Below are 15,875 nucleotides of genomic sequence, written 5' to 3'. Positions count from 1 at the left end.
TTCCTTTTGGTAGTGCTCTGCTCCATTTCATAACTTTACCTTTTTCTAAAGCTGTGCTCTTTGGTCTCCATGTCTATCTCTGTGTTTCTGCATAAATTTCAAGACCCAGATCCCTGTTCGATGCTTATTTATGAAACTATCCAACTTGTTTTTTAAGGTACAAGGTCTATTTATTTGTAGATACACATTCATTTGTCCTATTCTATCTGGAAGGGCAATGGGATTGGCAATTAGAAGACCCAATAAGTGTAAAATCAATTATCATCATCATAGTTATAAGCCCAACGAAGACTTGGAGGCACCATTGTTTCATAAAACATCTGAAAAGATGCAATCTCAGGATCAGTGTGAGAACTTATCGAGGGATCAAATGGAGCAATTTCTTTTAGATGGGGATTTGTTATCCGAAGTGATGAAATACATGGATGCAAGAACATTGGCAATAGCCTCATGTTTTAATAGGATATGGCATAAATCTGCAGAAGATGACAAGCTGTGGGAAAACATATGTCTCAAGCATTGGGCTAACACTGGTTGTGGAAGCCATCAACTGAGATATGTTGTTTTGGCTCTTGGTGGATTTCGAAAACTATATTCTCTTTCCCTTTGGCCTATGCTTAATCTATCTGCTTCTTCTTCTTCTTCGCCATGTCCATTGCCTTCTCAAGCCTTGTCTCCCTTCTTATCAAAGCCTAGTCTGAATAAAAAGCACAGTGCAAAGACTCAATCTTGGGGTAAGGATGAGATTCATCTTTCTCTTTCTCTTTTCTCTATCCATTGCTATGAGAAAATGAGTAGTCCTCCTATGCAAAATGTGTCCTCGGCCCAGTTTCAATCTTCCAAGCATCCCATATTTGAAGATGCAATCAGGCCCAAATAGGTATAAATCCATCTAGCCCCACAATAGATATTTCTGGTATTTCAGTTTTGTGTGTATTAAATTTCTGTGAAGACCAAAGTTTGTATCTTTTCATTCCTAATTTGATCATGGAATTGTAAGTAAACATCAAAACTAGACAAACCTTATTGTTTTCATGTTAGATGTAAATATATAGCTAGTTTGATGCCCATACGTCTTACACTACCTGGTCAGAAGGAGCGCTCGTGTGCAACCTTGAAACCCTTCCAGGTGGCTGATAAGAAGGTAAAATTTCTAGATTTGATTTGTTTAGAGTGTTCCGTGATTGGTCATAGCTATTGATAAACTTCTTAACATGGGTATGATGCTTATGGTGCTCTGTTTCAAGAATGAATCTTGTCATCTGAAGTAACAGATTGTTACCCATTATGGACTACTCATGGATTTCTCTTTTAATTTAGGGTTCATAATTACTTCAAGCCCAATTGCTAAATCTATGTTCAGCAGATGTAAACAAAGATCAAGTAACCGGGCTGGATTTTGTTTACTTTATAGCTAACGTTGTGTTGATGCAAAGTTGTGAGTCAATTACAAGGTGTCATGGGGATCATCTCAAGTTGGGTACTAGGCTTTCTTCTTGCACCTACGTCAGGGTTGTGGCCTAATTCCTCTTGTATACAACCAGACTCTAGCAAACAAGGCAATAAAGGCCAGATTGAGAATAGGAAGTATATTGTAAAGCCTGCCTTATTAATATAAATCTTTAGTATCATGGTTGTTTATGTAAACCCATTCTTGCCTGTCCTGAGGGAGGTTGCCATAGATCTACTGGTATATATTATAATTTTTGTTGGTAATGTTCAAAAACTTTCTAGCTAGTTCGCTAGACTTTGGATCTATATGCTACTAGAACTTTAAGTACACAACTCTCCATTCAAATTCTCAATCGGCAGGAACTAGACGCGATGCGTCCTTGTTGTCTTTTGGCTTAGTGAATATCATTGTGGTTTCACTGTCAGAGATCGGAAAACATCTATTTTTTATTTCATTAGTATTCTTTGTAGCATGCAACAGTGATTTCTGTCAACTGATGTAGTTCCAAAGAATGGAGGTGAAACTACAGAGTTGGAGGTATATGACTGTAAAGGAGATGGAGGAATAGCATTAGCTATGTACAATATTGATGAGGTATGTAGTCCTCTCTTTTATGAAAAATATAATTTCCTGTTCTAATTCTAATTGAGAAAATCTCAAATATTCAATTATGATTAATTATTTCTGTGTAGTCTATTCATGCATTTGCTAATGCATCAATGGAAACAGCTTATGAGAAGAAATGGCTACTTTACCTGAGTACTAAAAACACAATTTTAAAAAAATATGATGGAAGGTATGTTTTCAAATCAATAAAAGGATTGATGATCTTATTTTTACCTTTTTCTCTAACACACCTTACTTCCCATGTTATCATTCTTTATGATTCTCTAGCTTAAGGATCCTCATATTCTCGGAGATTCTTCTTATATGTGACTTAAATTGGTAGGTTTAAAGATATCTTCCAGGAGGTATATGAGGCCAGTTGGAAAGCTAAATATGATGCAGCAGGAATTTGGTTGGTTTTGTTTCTTGGCACAATAATATGAAGATTGCAATGTTGATTATCTTGATTTTGTCGGGCACACCATAACTTCTTTCAATGATTGATTCATGAACAAGTATGAGCATAGGCTTATTGATCAAACCAACAACTTAATTCACACTACTATTCATCTTTGTAACATTTTAAAACAAAATCAGGGATCTTTGGATAGTGATCTATACTATTATAATAGATTTAGTGTTTGAATAATGTTACTTTAAGCCACTGTATCATCAAATGTACATTCCCTTAAAGTGACCAGTGATTTGATGATAGGCTATTTGGAAGAAGTGTCAAACTTATTTGCATTTCTGGTAATGGAGTCTTTGATAATAGCTAACTGACTTTTGTATGTTTAGTCTTTGAGTTGTTCCTTTCCTATCACATCTGATGCATGCCCTGGATTTCTACACAATTTATGAACAACCCTGTTAATGATGATTCATGAAGTTCACATTTCATATTGCAATTTTTTTCAGTAATTGTCACAAATCCTTAAGTTGTGGATGTCTAGGTTAGTCCCTAGAATCTAGTTATGAAGTTGTATTCGTGAGAGGCACATCTGTGAAGGAAAATCAGCTTTCTAATTTTTAATTTATCATTTATGAAATTGATCAATTTGTTGTTGTTAATAACTTTTGTGGATAAAGAAGGGATTAATGGAAGCCTGATGGTCTACATCATCATATATTATGGCACAGGTTGGGACCAGGGACTTCTAGGAATGTGTGTTGGAGAGAAACGCAAATTGAAGATACCTTCCAAATTGGGTTATGGAGATCATGGATCTCCTCCCAAGATCCCAGGTATGAAGTTAGTTGCATGTTTAGTCAGATTTTGATGGCAACACTTTTATATAATCTTGATATAGAATATAAGCTTCCCATATTTTTTCTAATAGCAGATCATTGTACTTCCAACTCATACTTCACAGCAAGAGATTTGTGAAATGCAAAAACTGATCAAGATGCAAGAATACCTGTTTAGTTTACAATTGCTATTGCTATTGAATTTTGTGTGCAAATATCAATAGCTAACGATACCAAGCCTCCACAATCCATTATAGATGTTCAAAACTTGATTTTGGATTCAATTGTGGTTCAAATTTTTTTTTATTGAATCCAGAACTAGATTTTAACAAATATTAATTTTGTTTTACTACACATACACACAATGGGCAAGAGTAACCGTTTATTTTTGTAGGATTTACAATTTTTGTTGCTGTTGAGTTTCGTGCACAAATATAAATAGTGACTTTGATATATATATAATTACACAAATACAAATTGTGAGACACAAAAACTTATAAAGATGTAATAACTACTGAAGCTAGGTATGAAGAATATGACACTGATATATTTTTTACTAAGGAATTAGATGTTGTGAATTCCAAATATGTCACTGCCTAGACTTTCTAAATTTTTTCTTTTGTACCTAGTTCCAATAACTCAATGTAACATCAAAATCTCTAGTCATTTTGACACAAGTTTTACTGTACTCCTGTACAATAAAAGTGGTCAAGTTGGGCAATAGCTTTGTGGCTTTGACCAACATCTACATGATAGTGTATCCACTAACTTCTTTTAGATCTGACAAGCATTCATCCTAAGAATGATCTAGATTCACTTCCAGTATCTTCTCTATGTTTAATTGCTTTTACTACTTTTATGGCAGGGCAAAACTAGATGAAAATCCAAGACTACTTGAATTTTTAGAGAAGCTAGAAGCTGCCTGTGTAGGAACTATTGAGACGGGGAAAATGACAAAAGATTATTTAGGATATTTATAAGGTGTGGTAGAATATCTTTTGTTTTGTTTGGACTAATACAATAATATTTGACATTTTGAAGTGTCTGTTTGTATTTTTTTATTATAAATATAGGATGCATACATCTCCTTGTAAAAGCTGATGATAGAGATGAAATTAATTAAGAAATAAGTCATAAAGGGATTCATTTGAAGCATCATGAGAAAATGCTCATAGTTTCGTGACTGAATGCTTCGTTGAAGTCTTTGTTTTAGTTTTTTTTTAATTTCAAGATATAAACATCTCGTTGTGAAAGCTAATGGTAGAGAGAAAAATAATTAAGAAGCAAGTCATAATCAGCTGCATTTGAAGCATCATGATCAAATGCTCATAGCTTTGTGACTGAATGCAACAATAGGTTCTATGTTTTGTTGCTAAGAAAAATAATCATTTATCACTTTGTATGTGCTTCCATGTAATATATTAATAATATCTTTTATCGGTGTTCTTTTGTAGTATCTATCAAACTATTGATGCTACTCACAAACTGAGTAAAACAGAGGAATACTATGAAATGTTTAATCTAGGAAATGTTTGTGAGGTATGTAACAAACTAGGAACTATGATGGTCATTTAATTTTTCCCAGAGAGAAGCACTTGCCACAGGCCATATTAGCAGCCAAGGATTTAGTTCTGAGTAGATGGTTACACAAAGTTAAAGTGTTATTTAAATTTAATTAGATATAAATTAATATTCTTAGCATTCAAAATTCCAACTGTCAGTTTAGTTCATTCCTGACGGTGATCTGTTGGTGATAATTCAGTTCAAAAGGTAATTAATGGAAGACCCAATTTGCTTGCTCTCGCTTCGACCCATTTTTCATTAACCTGAACAAAGCAATCATGGTAAGGAATGTGAAGAAATCCTCGAACTGAGGTAATATTGTCCTCCAAGAAGCTACCCATTTCTTCTCTAATGATCTCTTCTGCTTTTGGACAAGAGCTTTTATAGAATCCATATGAAAGGCATGAAACTGGTTCAGGCTTCAAGTAACATACATTAACCAATATGAGACATATAATAATTGAGAAAAATGATTTGTAGGTCTCTAATGGTGTCATATTTGGGGAAGCTTAATGGTGCACAATTTTTTTTTTGTTTTACTTCTTTCACCGTCGCAATTGCGACAGAAATTGTCGGGGTTGCCAATGCATCTACAACAACCCCATCGTAGTTGGCGTCGGTAACCCCAAAAATTGCAATGGGGTTGTTGTAGATGTGATGGTAACCCCGTCGCAATTGTGATGGCAAACAGGGATTTTGATTTCACAATAAGGTGGTTGCATAGTGATGGATAGGCGTCGTAATTGTGACAGAAAACACAAATTTTGGTTTGGCACCAAGGTTGTTGCAAAGCGATGAATAGGTGTTACAAATGTGATGGCAAGGGGTAGATGTCATAAATTGTGACTAAATAACTATGACGTCTATGTCTGTCGCTGTGGCGACACATTGCTGTCGTAATTACGACACATGGCCAACGCAAATCGATGCCAAATCTATTAGTGAGAAACTTTAAAATACAAACTAATCTATTGTAAGCATAAAAAAAACATCCATGGAAAGGAAGAACACCAACATTCACAATGTTTTATGGAATAGGAAGTTGATAAGTGCCCTATCCCTTTGTTGCTCCAATTCCAAAACCTAATGTCTCTAAAGATAGAGAGTGAGCACTCGCTAACTTCTCCAAAGGCCTCTAAATCTCACCCACCTACCGATGATAACTCTTGAGTTTAAGCTAAGTTCTTTGGCCATCATCCATGTCCCCTACTGTTAATGCAAGTCTTGGGCAAGAGTGTGAGTATGGGTGTAGTGCCTCTCGTTTGTAGTCTGTACCTTGTCTATTTTTGATTCGAGAGATACTTGATACTCTTTTGATATTTGTACCTTGAGACGACCTAAGGGTTGAATGTTATAGTTTGATTTCTGTACCATAGATGCTTTGTTGCTATGTTGTTCAGTTTATCACATTTGCATGTTGATGCTATTTTGAGATGACAGTAGATCTATGATATCTGATTATCTAGTTATATGATGTATTGGTCACATCTATGGTTTTTTTTTTGTGATGTGATGGACCTTATGCTTTGGTTATTTACTTCATTCTCGTCTTTTATGATTAATGAGTTATTTAATGCTTTAATTGCTTCGGCTATTATTTTATATGCAATTGCACTTGATTGTGTGTTTTAGTGTGCAGGAATTATATCCCTGGTAGTGGCCTATGGAGTTAGTGATCCAGTTGTTCATATTTTGCCAATGTCGCTCCTATGTGGTCGACATATCCTTATTTAGTTATTTTATATTAAAACCTTTCGATGATTAGCAAATCTGAACTTAGTTGCATTATGTGATTAGACCAGTGAACATGTCTATGCATTTAGAAGTTCGCATTCATTGTGAAAGTGTTAAGCGATTTTCTATAATTTTGGGTTTTCAGGTTTTAATCTTTTGGATTTAATTTATGGCAGCTTTGCCTTAGGTGAATTTCCATTATGGATAATAACCTATTTTCATTTGGGTTGTTTCAGAGTTTAACTACTCTAGCTAGCTATTTTCCATTATCAGCTATTCACTCAAAATGAATAAATATTGGAAAAGTGAATTCATTATTCACTTCTCACATTTTGGAAAATTGAGTTTGGAGAGCAAATTTGAAAATCCTCTTCTGAAGGATTATTCTTTTGCTCGTTGTGGGAGCTATGAGCGTAGGATCTTTGCGAGGTTGGTCTCGTTGGATTCAGCTCGAGGAGTTCTCTCTTTGTCGACAGTTTCAGTAGTTTTGGCATAGTATTTATTTTATTCTACGAGTTTCAGTTTTGGCCCCTTTTGCTGTCAAGTAGGACCTTCTCGTTTTAAGGTTTTTGCTCTGTTTCTTCTTTCGTTTCTTGTAGCATTATGTTAGGAGGCTGTGAACTAGTGTTCCCCTCCATTTTTGGATGCTAGTTTTGCCTGGTTGGTCGGGTATGAACGTTTTACCTGTTTTTGAAATGGGGGTTTGGGTTTTTGGGCTGTTATGCTGGCCGTTTTTGTATACGGTGTTTGTTTTCAATTATTTTTGGATTTTTGGCATTTTTGAACCCAAAGGCCAAATGGGTTTTAATTTTAGAATTTTTTTAAAATTTGGAGTTTTTGCCTCATTTTGCGTGCCACCCTATCTTCTCGAGTTTTTTGGCACATTGTGTTTTGTGGACCTAGATGATCCATTTGGATACCAATCAGAACACTTTTACATCTTTCATTGCTTTGGGATGTGTGTAGCATCCGTCATCCCGATTTTGGTTTGATTGATTGACTTTTGTTTGCATTCTCATCTTGTCCTTGTGTATGATCTCTGTGATGGTGGTGTGCCACACACATGTACATTGTCGGGTGACCTACAAGGCCTAATCTTCCATGGTACTTCCAAAAGTTGTGATCATTGGGGTTGGGTTGGGAGTTTGCATGCCTTCAGGCACTCATCGTTGGATGAGCATCGGTAGGGTAGGGTAGCATATGGAGGGGGCTTCTATCCTGCAACCTGGTGACTACTTCCCAGTTGGCAGAGGAAGTTTTATATAAGTGATAATTAAATTAAAACTTGGGGTGGTAATAACATTAAAGATAATAAATGGTACTTTTGTGTATTGGCCTTCTGTTGAGGGAGTTGAGCTACACAGTGTATTGGCCTTTCGTTGAGGGAGTTGAGCTACACAGATTCGAGCTTGGGCTTTTGATGCCAAGGGACTCTCCATGATGTCAGTCCCTATATAGTATCCCATTGAGGTGTTTGACTAGGACCCGTAGTTTATGCATCGTCTTTGTCTTGGATTCAGTCATCATATTGCTTGGCATGTGTGTTAGCCATGGTTTTTGTTTTGTGTGTGTGTGGTTGGATCATTATCTCCATCAACACGATGGGTGTGGACCTACGGGTGCCACGTGGTTGGGAGTCATAGCTACCTTCACCACTACTAGGGACCGGTGTATAGAGACAGTCTATTGTTCTAGCATGATCATTGTTGGATGTGTCACTTGGTACTTCAATTTGTGGAGTATGCTTTCTAGTGATTTATGCTTTCATTGGGATGTTGTGTTCCATGTTTACATGATGTTGGCTTTACGCATTCCTTGTTATGATGTTTAGCATATAGTAGATGATGTTATCTGATTACAGGGTTATCTTATGTTACTACTAGCATGTTAGATTTCATTTACTTATATTGTAGCATGTTTAGTAGTGATGTCCCTATCATGAAAGCACCAATGATTTGATCGATGACTTGGGATGTTACGCGCGGGGGATGGCTAGGGCCCAAGATGGTCTTATGATGCCATTGATGGTTGGGAGGAACTGCGTACTTACTTGGTTATTCTGTTCATTGTGATGTTATTTTAGTTGTTGTGATGTGTCCTTTCTGTACTTTCCCTTCCTTGTTTGATAGATGGTTAGATTTCATTTTCTATATTTCAGTTACTCCTCGGTGTGGAGGTTCTTTTGTCATTTTTTCCCCATTTTTGAGCTTTGGAAGTGTTTTTGGTTTTGTATGGGCGACATTTGTTCAGCATTGTGCGACACTGTTAAAGTATCGCACGCCTATATAAAGAATGTTGTACGATACTATAAAGTGTCACACGCATTACTGGAGAAGTATCATACGACATTGGAAGAGTGTCAGACGGCTTCATGAGAAATGTCACGTGATACTTTTCCAGTATCGCACGCCTTCTTGAGAAGTGTCGCATGCACTAAGGGAGAAGTGTCACCCTCCCTTAGTAAAAAGTGTCGCACGCCCTTTGGTTAAAACCTACTCATGCCACCAGCAGGCACTTTTTGTAGTGTTCTGATCATTTTGAGAGTTGATCTGGAAACCCTTTTGGGTGTTCTTCAAGCCTATGTTGTTGCATTTTGAATTCAGGAGGTTTCTTTTGAAATTCAATTTTTGGGTTTCTGTTGTAGTCCTTCGGAGTTTAAAATATATTGTTAAAGTATAAGGTGACGTATATTTAGTTTCTTATACTTAAGATATATTTTAATATATGCAACGATTCTTTGAGATGGGTTTCAGACCTCTACGGGCTAAGATTAAGATTCTAGGAAATTTCAGGGCTTTAGAATCTAGACTTAGCCATTTTTCAGGAGTCTGTTTTGATCTTTTAGCTTGGTCGATCTCTTATGTTTTCTTTTTTGTGTTTTGGTTAGTGGTGATGTTTGGAGATCCGTTGGGTGTTAGGATGGTCATTATGTCTTCCGTTGCGATCTGTATGATCCGTGTATGTTGTTGTCTTGTGCACTTGCACTTGGAAAAAAAATATATTCTAGCTTATTTTTCATCCTTGTTCCAAGGATCTCCGGGCGGGGCATTACAATGGGTAATGTCATAGGCCCACTCCATTTTCACAATATTTAGAAAATAAAAGTTTGAAGGATCCCTAAAGCTACTTGGGCCTTCTAGTTGCACTAAAAAGTTCCCCAACCAATACCCCTACCACTTAGGCACTTAGATTCCACTAAAGTTGACTCCTAGGAACACTTTTTTGCCTCTAAAAGTGACTCAAAAAATTGAATTCAAAATCTTTATTGGTGGGACTTTACAAGTTATCTTGAACAAAGGGGGATTTGATTAGGCTCCTGATTATGTCAGATTTAAGTTAAGGGTCACATTACCAAACCGTAATTAACATGTCATTTTACACATACACACGAAAAGTGTCAAGTGACACTATAAAATCACATTGCATAAATATTTGACATGTTACTAGATATAGAATGAAATAACCTAATACATACATTCAAATTATGATTAGGAATTAAATCACTTGACAATGAGGTTTGAATCTCTTGATTAGATTCAACTTTGGTTTTACAATTTTAACATAGGGTACACACACACACACACACACACACACACACACACACACACACACACACACACACACACACACACACACACACACACACACACACAACCTATCTTGCATAATCAAATTTAACCAAAATATTCTAAATTTCATTCCAGTAACCTTTTACTTTTTCTATACATTGATTAAATATTTTAAAAAATCATAATTGGATTAACCATTTAACATATAAAATATCATTTCAATGAACTTGTCATCTCTAAGCAGTATTTATATAAAACACTTATGTAATTCAACATTGTGATGTAATCCATTGATTTTAGTCTTAAAATTTTAAAACATAGTTCATTAAATCATTCCAAATCTAACTCTGGTCAATTTTTTTTAATCAAAATAAACCATCTGAATACATATCTACATAATAATCAAGGCATCATATATAGAATCTTACAACTAAATACCACATAACATCAATAGTATACATCAATTTTTAAATAGACAAATAATGTATCAAATCTTGAATCATAGGGTATCAAAACATGAATGTATCAAATGATATTAATTTCCATTAAAACACCTAAACCATAAAACCTTGATTCTTTTACATCATCATAGTCATCCAAGTCCATTAATTTTCTAAAACCTAGGTATGTGGATGTATCCTAGAGAACATGTGAAATGTTAATGATTTGTACACTATAATTTTGACCAACCAAATAACCCATCTTAATACAGAAGTATATCCTCTTGTACATAATACCCCAATAACCTTTAGACACTAAAATTTACTTATGATATTTAATATTAAGTTACCCTAAGGGAACTTCTAAGGGGGTAAAAATATTTATCTTTGACTTTCTAACAATTCTAAGAGGGTAAGTGTTAATTTATTTAATCACAACAATCATCAAATTAGTATACATAATATAGCTTGAATTTATCATAATGTCCTTGATATGGTTTATAGCAATAACAACAAAAACCTTCTATACATCACCTTTTCTTGCTCCTATATCCATTCAATTTTCCTATACATGGATTTAATAGAGAAATTTATGTTTAAATAAGTACCTGAAAGGAGGGGTCTTGCAATAAGACAAGAAGGATTGGTAGGCATATTGACTTGAGGAACTCTATTTTTCCTAAGATAAATATTCCTCATACAACACTTGAGAAGGAAGAAAAATAATATAACTTTTGAAATCCTATAGACCTTTCCCAAGAGTAGAGGGTATGCCATATATGGGAAAAATCATAAGCTCTTTCAACGTTTATTTAGTAGATTTGAGAACAAGTTTCTCATATATCTTCAAATTTTTGTAAGTATGATAATTGAATATGAAAAATCTATAGGATTTTGTAGATAATTTTTTGTTTTTGTGGCTCACCTTTTCCATTGATGTCAAAGAGGGAGAGATTAAGTAAAAAAAATTATAGGTGTAATGCATATCGTAAGGGATTTTATTTTGGGTATATTTTTGCTTCTTGTCTTATTGACTAGATATTTAGTCATTTTTCACTAAGTATAGTCATAAATGCCAAAGGGGGAGATTATTGGCAAGAGATCACTTAAAATGAATGGTGTGATAAAAGTCATGGAAACTACATACATTCCTCATGATCATTTCAATATATTTTAATTTACTAATACTAAGTTTATTGAAATAAGCTAATTATGGAATACATAGTAGTATACAAGTACAATGAATGAATCATTATACGCATATGGGTCATAATTATGAAATATGATTCTAGACATTATGACTCATATAAGGATCTAATTCTATGATCACAAGCCTTGGGGTTTCAAAATTTAGAAGATGGTCATGTTTGAGTACCAGAGTTACATCTTTGGTGAAGAACCAAACAAAGATGAAAAGAGTTCATTGGTTACACCTAAATTTTGGTAAGAGGAATTATTTTCATTGATTATTGTATTTGATTTGACTATGAAGATTTTATCTTTTGTTTCAGATATCATGGATTAATAATTTGATGAAGTAAAGAGGATTTTTTTACACATTTATTTGGGACTTAGCCAGCCAACTAAGAAATATTTTGAATGGATATATATGATCAATTTTTGTCATTCAAAGGAAGAGAGGAAATATATGATTAATGATATGATATTTGAATTATGTGTGCAAATAGAACACAAATTTATGTTGAGTATAATAGTATGCAAAGAAAAGCTTCATTAAATTTTATCAAGCATGGGTGATGCTGCTATATAGTTCATGATTAGATTATCATCTAGATTTTTTGTATCAGGTTATAATGTAACTCTAAAAATTATAATAGAGCAATGTGCTCTAGGAAAATGCCTAATGCCTTGTGCATTTTTAGAAACCTTTGACAGATTCATAATTATACTAAATCCCTTAACGTAGATTATTACTTTTGTAAGGTAATTTCATGAGTCACAACTCCCATCATGGTGTTTCCCTTAATAGGGTTCCCATATGAGTTCTTGGGTTTCTTTTTCATTGAGTTACAATTTGCTTTCAATTTTCTTTATATGAAATTTTTACAATTGGTTTAAGGTAATAAAAGAGTGAGAATAGTTTGGATTATAGACAAACTAGAAATAAAGTGACTCACAAGTAGAATGGTACCCTTTGACCTCTATGTTTTGATTTAGTAAAAGTAGGTTTTAAAGGACCTAAAACCTTTTACATAGGAACAATATAACAAAAGATTAAAAAACCCAAAAGAATTATGCATCAGCACCAAAGAGTAAAGCTAGCTAAAACAAGTAGCCAAAAAAACCAGCAGGAAAAGACATAAGAAAAAAAGAAAAAAGGAAGCACAAAACAAGCTATAGGGTCTTTAGTAAATCTATTTCCTGGACTGCAAGGATATTCATGTTTTTTGCAGAGGCCTTCAAATCATCCATTTGTTTGGCTTCAACACCCTCTATCTTTTTTGAGTTGGCCCTAGTGTGCTTGCTAGGTCCTTAGTCATCTTTCACTTCCTTGGAGCCTTGAACTTTCCCTTGTTCAAACTTATTTAGGAGAGTATTAATGTTGTCTTTCACAGTCTTCAAAATAGAACAATTTTGATCACCCAGTTTCTTAACCATCTTCTCCATATTAACCACTCTTTTATCCAAACCATCTAACTTTTTCTGAAAATCTTTAGTTAGCTAATCCAAAGCTCTATTCTTGGCTTCTAGTGGTGGAACATGTTTCATAATATTCTTAAACCCTTTCATGTTATCAATCACCTTAGAAATTCTATCAACAAATTGTCCTAGAGTTCTCTCCCCTCTAGTAGTTTTGTTGAGCTAGTCAATTTCTCTCAAAATATCCTACATCTGCTACTACAAATTATTTATGTCCTTCTTCATAAGCCTCAATTTACCAAAGATCCCTTTCAAAAAACCTTAGTCATCATTGACCTTGTTATGAGTAAGGTCATTCTCATCCCCGCCTACATTGTCTCTTTCATAATCAATCTCTTCAAGCCCTTATCTACCTTCCCTTGGAAAAGTACATTTTTCCCTTTTCATTCCATCCTCTTAATCAGAGGTTTATCATCAAAAGGTATGCTTGAAACCCTATCTATATTCTTCCCCTTATTTTTAGAAACCTTGCCAGCAATGCCACTTTTCCCATTCTCCTCTTCCAGTTCCTCTTTAGAATCCATATCCATTTCAAAATCAATCTCCTTAATCTTCCTTTTCTTTCTAGATGAGCTTCTAGGCTCAAGTTTTTTCCTCTTCTTAATCTCAATCTCCACAACCTCATCCTCCATATCCTCATCAAACCGCTCATCCTGTTCACTCCCCTCAGTCTCACATTCCAAAGTTTTCTTACTGTAATGGAGTTCATCCAGTTTTTTTATTTGAGGAGGTTCATAACCATCACTATTAAGGCCTCATGACAAGCATGATCACCCTCAAGATCATTTTGGATAGCTAATATTGTATTACCCAATGATTTCCTAAGGTAGAAGGGAAGATTAAGCCTAAACCTATGCCTAAAATGGTTTACCAACATAAAATGGTACACAAATAGCTTAGTAAAGTGGCCATCCAAAGTTAAGTATTCAATAACAACAAACATGGCAAACTGTGAAGGGTGAGATTTAGAGCCAAGGATAAAATAGGAATTACCAATTTTAACCAATCAGTTCTGCTCTTTAGTTATTTCCCAAAATTCTTCCATTACCCCATCCAAAAGCTTCCTATCTCTATAAAAATTAATTCCCTTTGTGTCAATTCCTATAGCTTTTTCAATGATGTCCTTAGTAACCTACATTCTCTAATTACCCACCAAAATGCTCTTATCCTTCTAGATTTTAAAGAATTGGCAAGTAATAAAAGGCTTGCTACCTTTAAGCTTCTCCGTAAAACTCGTAAACTTCCCCCATTCCATAATTTCCCAAATCTCTATCTTCTTTTTCTAGTCCTTATAGCTAACTAGCTCAATCCTCTTTCTCCTTCCTCCCATCTTCTTCAATCTATTGCAGGTTCTCACAATCTCAAAATACACATTCAGAAATAAAAGCTTGGTGTCAATATCAAAGCAAAAGAAATTGATACATAAACATGCCCCCAATCCATGTGGCAATGAATGAAAAGTCCCTACCAATCTAATCATAATTTTCCACACCCCAAATCTACCCAAATCATAATTAATCCTTATTGCGTTATTCATCATTAATAATAAAAATTTGCCTACTTCTCACATTATCATACTCAATCAAGGATAATCCCTTGAAAGGGATATTATCATCTTGATTCTAAATCAACTTTTCATCACTTTTGCAAGCCATGTTCGCAACCCAATCAGCAACATGGTTAGTTTCTCTATAGTTATGAGTGATAACACAAGTCTAAAAAAATTAATTAAACAAATGGGATTAAAAATAATATTATAAATTATCCAAGAAGGGTTGTTAATTTTATTAAGACAATTAATAATATTGAGGGAGTCCCCTCTAGCCAAATCTTGTCCAAATTCATACTCTTAGCATAGTTAAGACCATAGGGAGTAGTATTAGCTTCTGCCACATGATTTGTTTGTTTCCTAATAGGAATGTGTTAAAAGGGAGATTGTTGAAAGTAGATTGATACAAGTATGATAAATGTGTTTTAAACATTATTTTGTCATTGATGTCAAACCTACTATTTTTCTAGTAAGACAACTGCTTATATCATTTAAGTACTATCACTTATTTAATTGATGAAGAGGATTTGATCAAATGATGTAACAATAGTACCTAGAGGAAAGGTTGGGTTATGCTATGTAAAAGAGTACAAGAATCAACTAAGACAATGATAGCATAGTGCATTGATAATCTACTTAAGGTTGCAAAGGTTGGCTACACTAACCAAATACAAAAGAACAAGTTAAACAAAGATTGTCTACCAAGCTTGACCAAATGGATAGAAGGTGCAAAGAAAAGTTAGTGCAAGCTGACCAAAAAATTAGTTGGAGCCAAGTAAAAGTCTATTCTAGTGTATGCCGAGAAAAATAGTTGATACCAAGCACCAATAAACTTTAGTTTGTGCTAATTGATTCAACAGAGGATGTCAAGCAATGTAGTTTCTATTGAGCATCAAAAGCAAGTTAATGTTGAGTGCCAACATTATTAGAAAGATCATGAATTTGATAGATCTGAGCCAACAAGTTTATTTGCTTCGATTGTGTGAACAAGGTGGAAGATAATATTGATGAGTTGGTGGCATAGAATTTATGGTAAACCATTTCAAGGAAAA

At 34.5% G+C, this 15,875-nt stretch overlaps 1 pseudogene; it reads left to right on the top strand.

Annotated features, from left to right (window-relative positions):
• The first annotated feature begins 217 nt into the window (after positions 1–217).
• On the top strand, positions 218–880 carry LOC149578399 (F-box protein GID2 pseudogene; annotated as a pseudogene).
• The last annotated feature ends 14,995 nt before the right edge of the window (positions 881–15,875 follow it).

The sequence above is a fragment of the Cupressus sempervirens genome, chromosome 1 (genome assembly GCF_028749045.1).
Source record: "Cupressus sempervirens isolate cs-2001-9-10 chromosome 1, ASM2874904v1, whole genome shotgun sequence".
In the NCBI taxonomy this organism is placed as follows: Eukaryota; Viridiplantae; Streptophyta; class Pinopsida; order Cupressales; family Cupressaceae; genus Cupressus; species Cupressus sempervirens.
The sequence above is the reverse complement of the archived record's forward strand: the minus strand, read 5'-3'. Positions and strand labels throughout refer to the sequence as shown.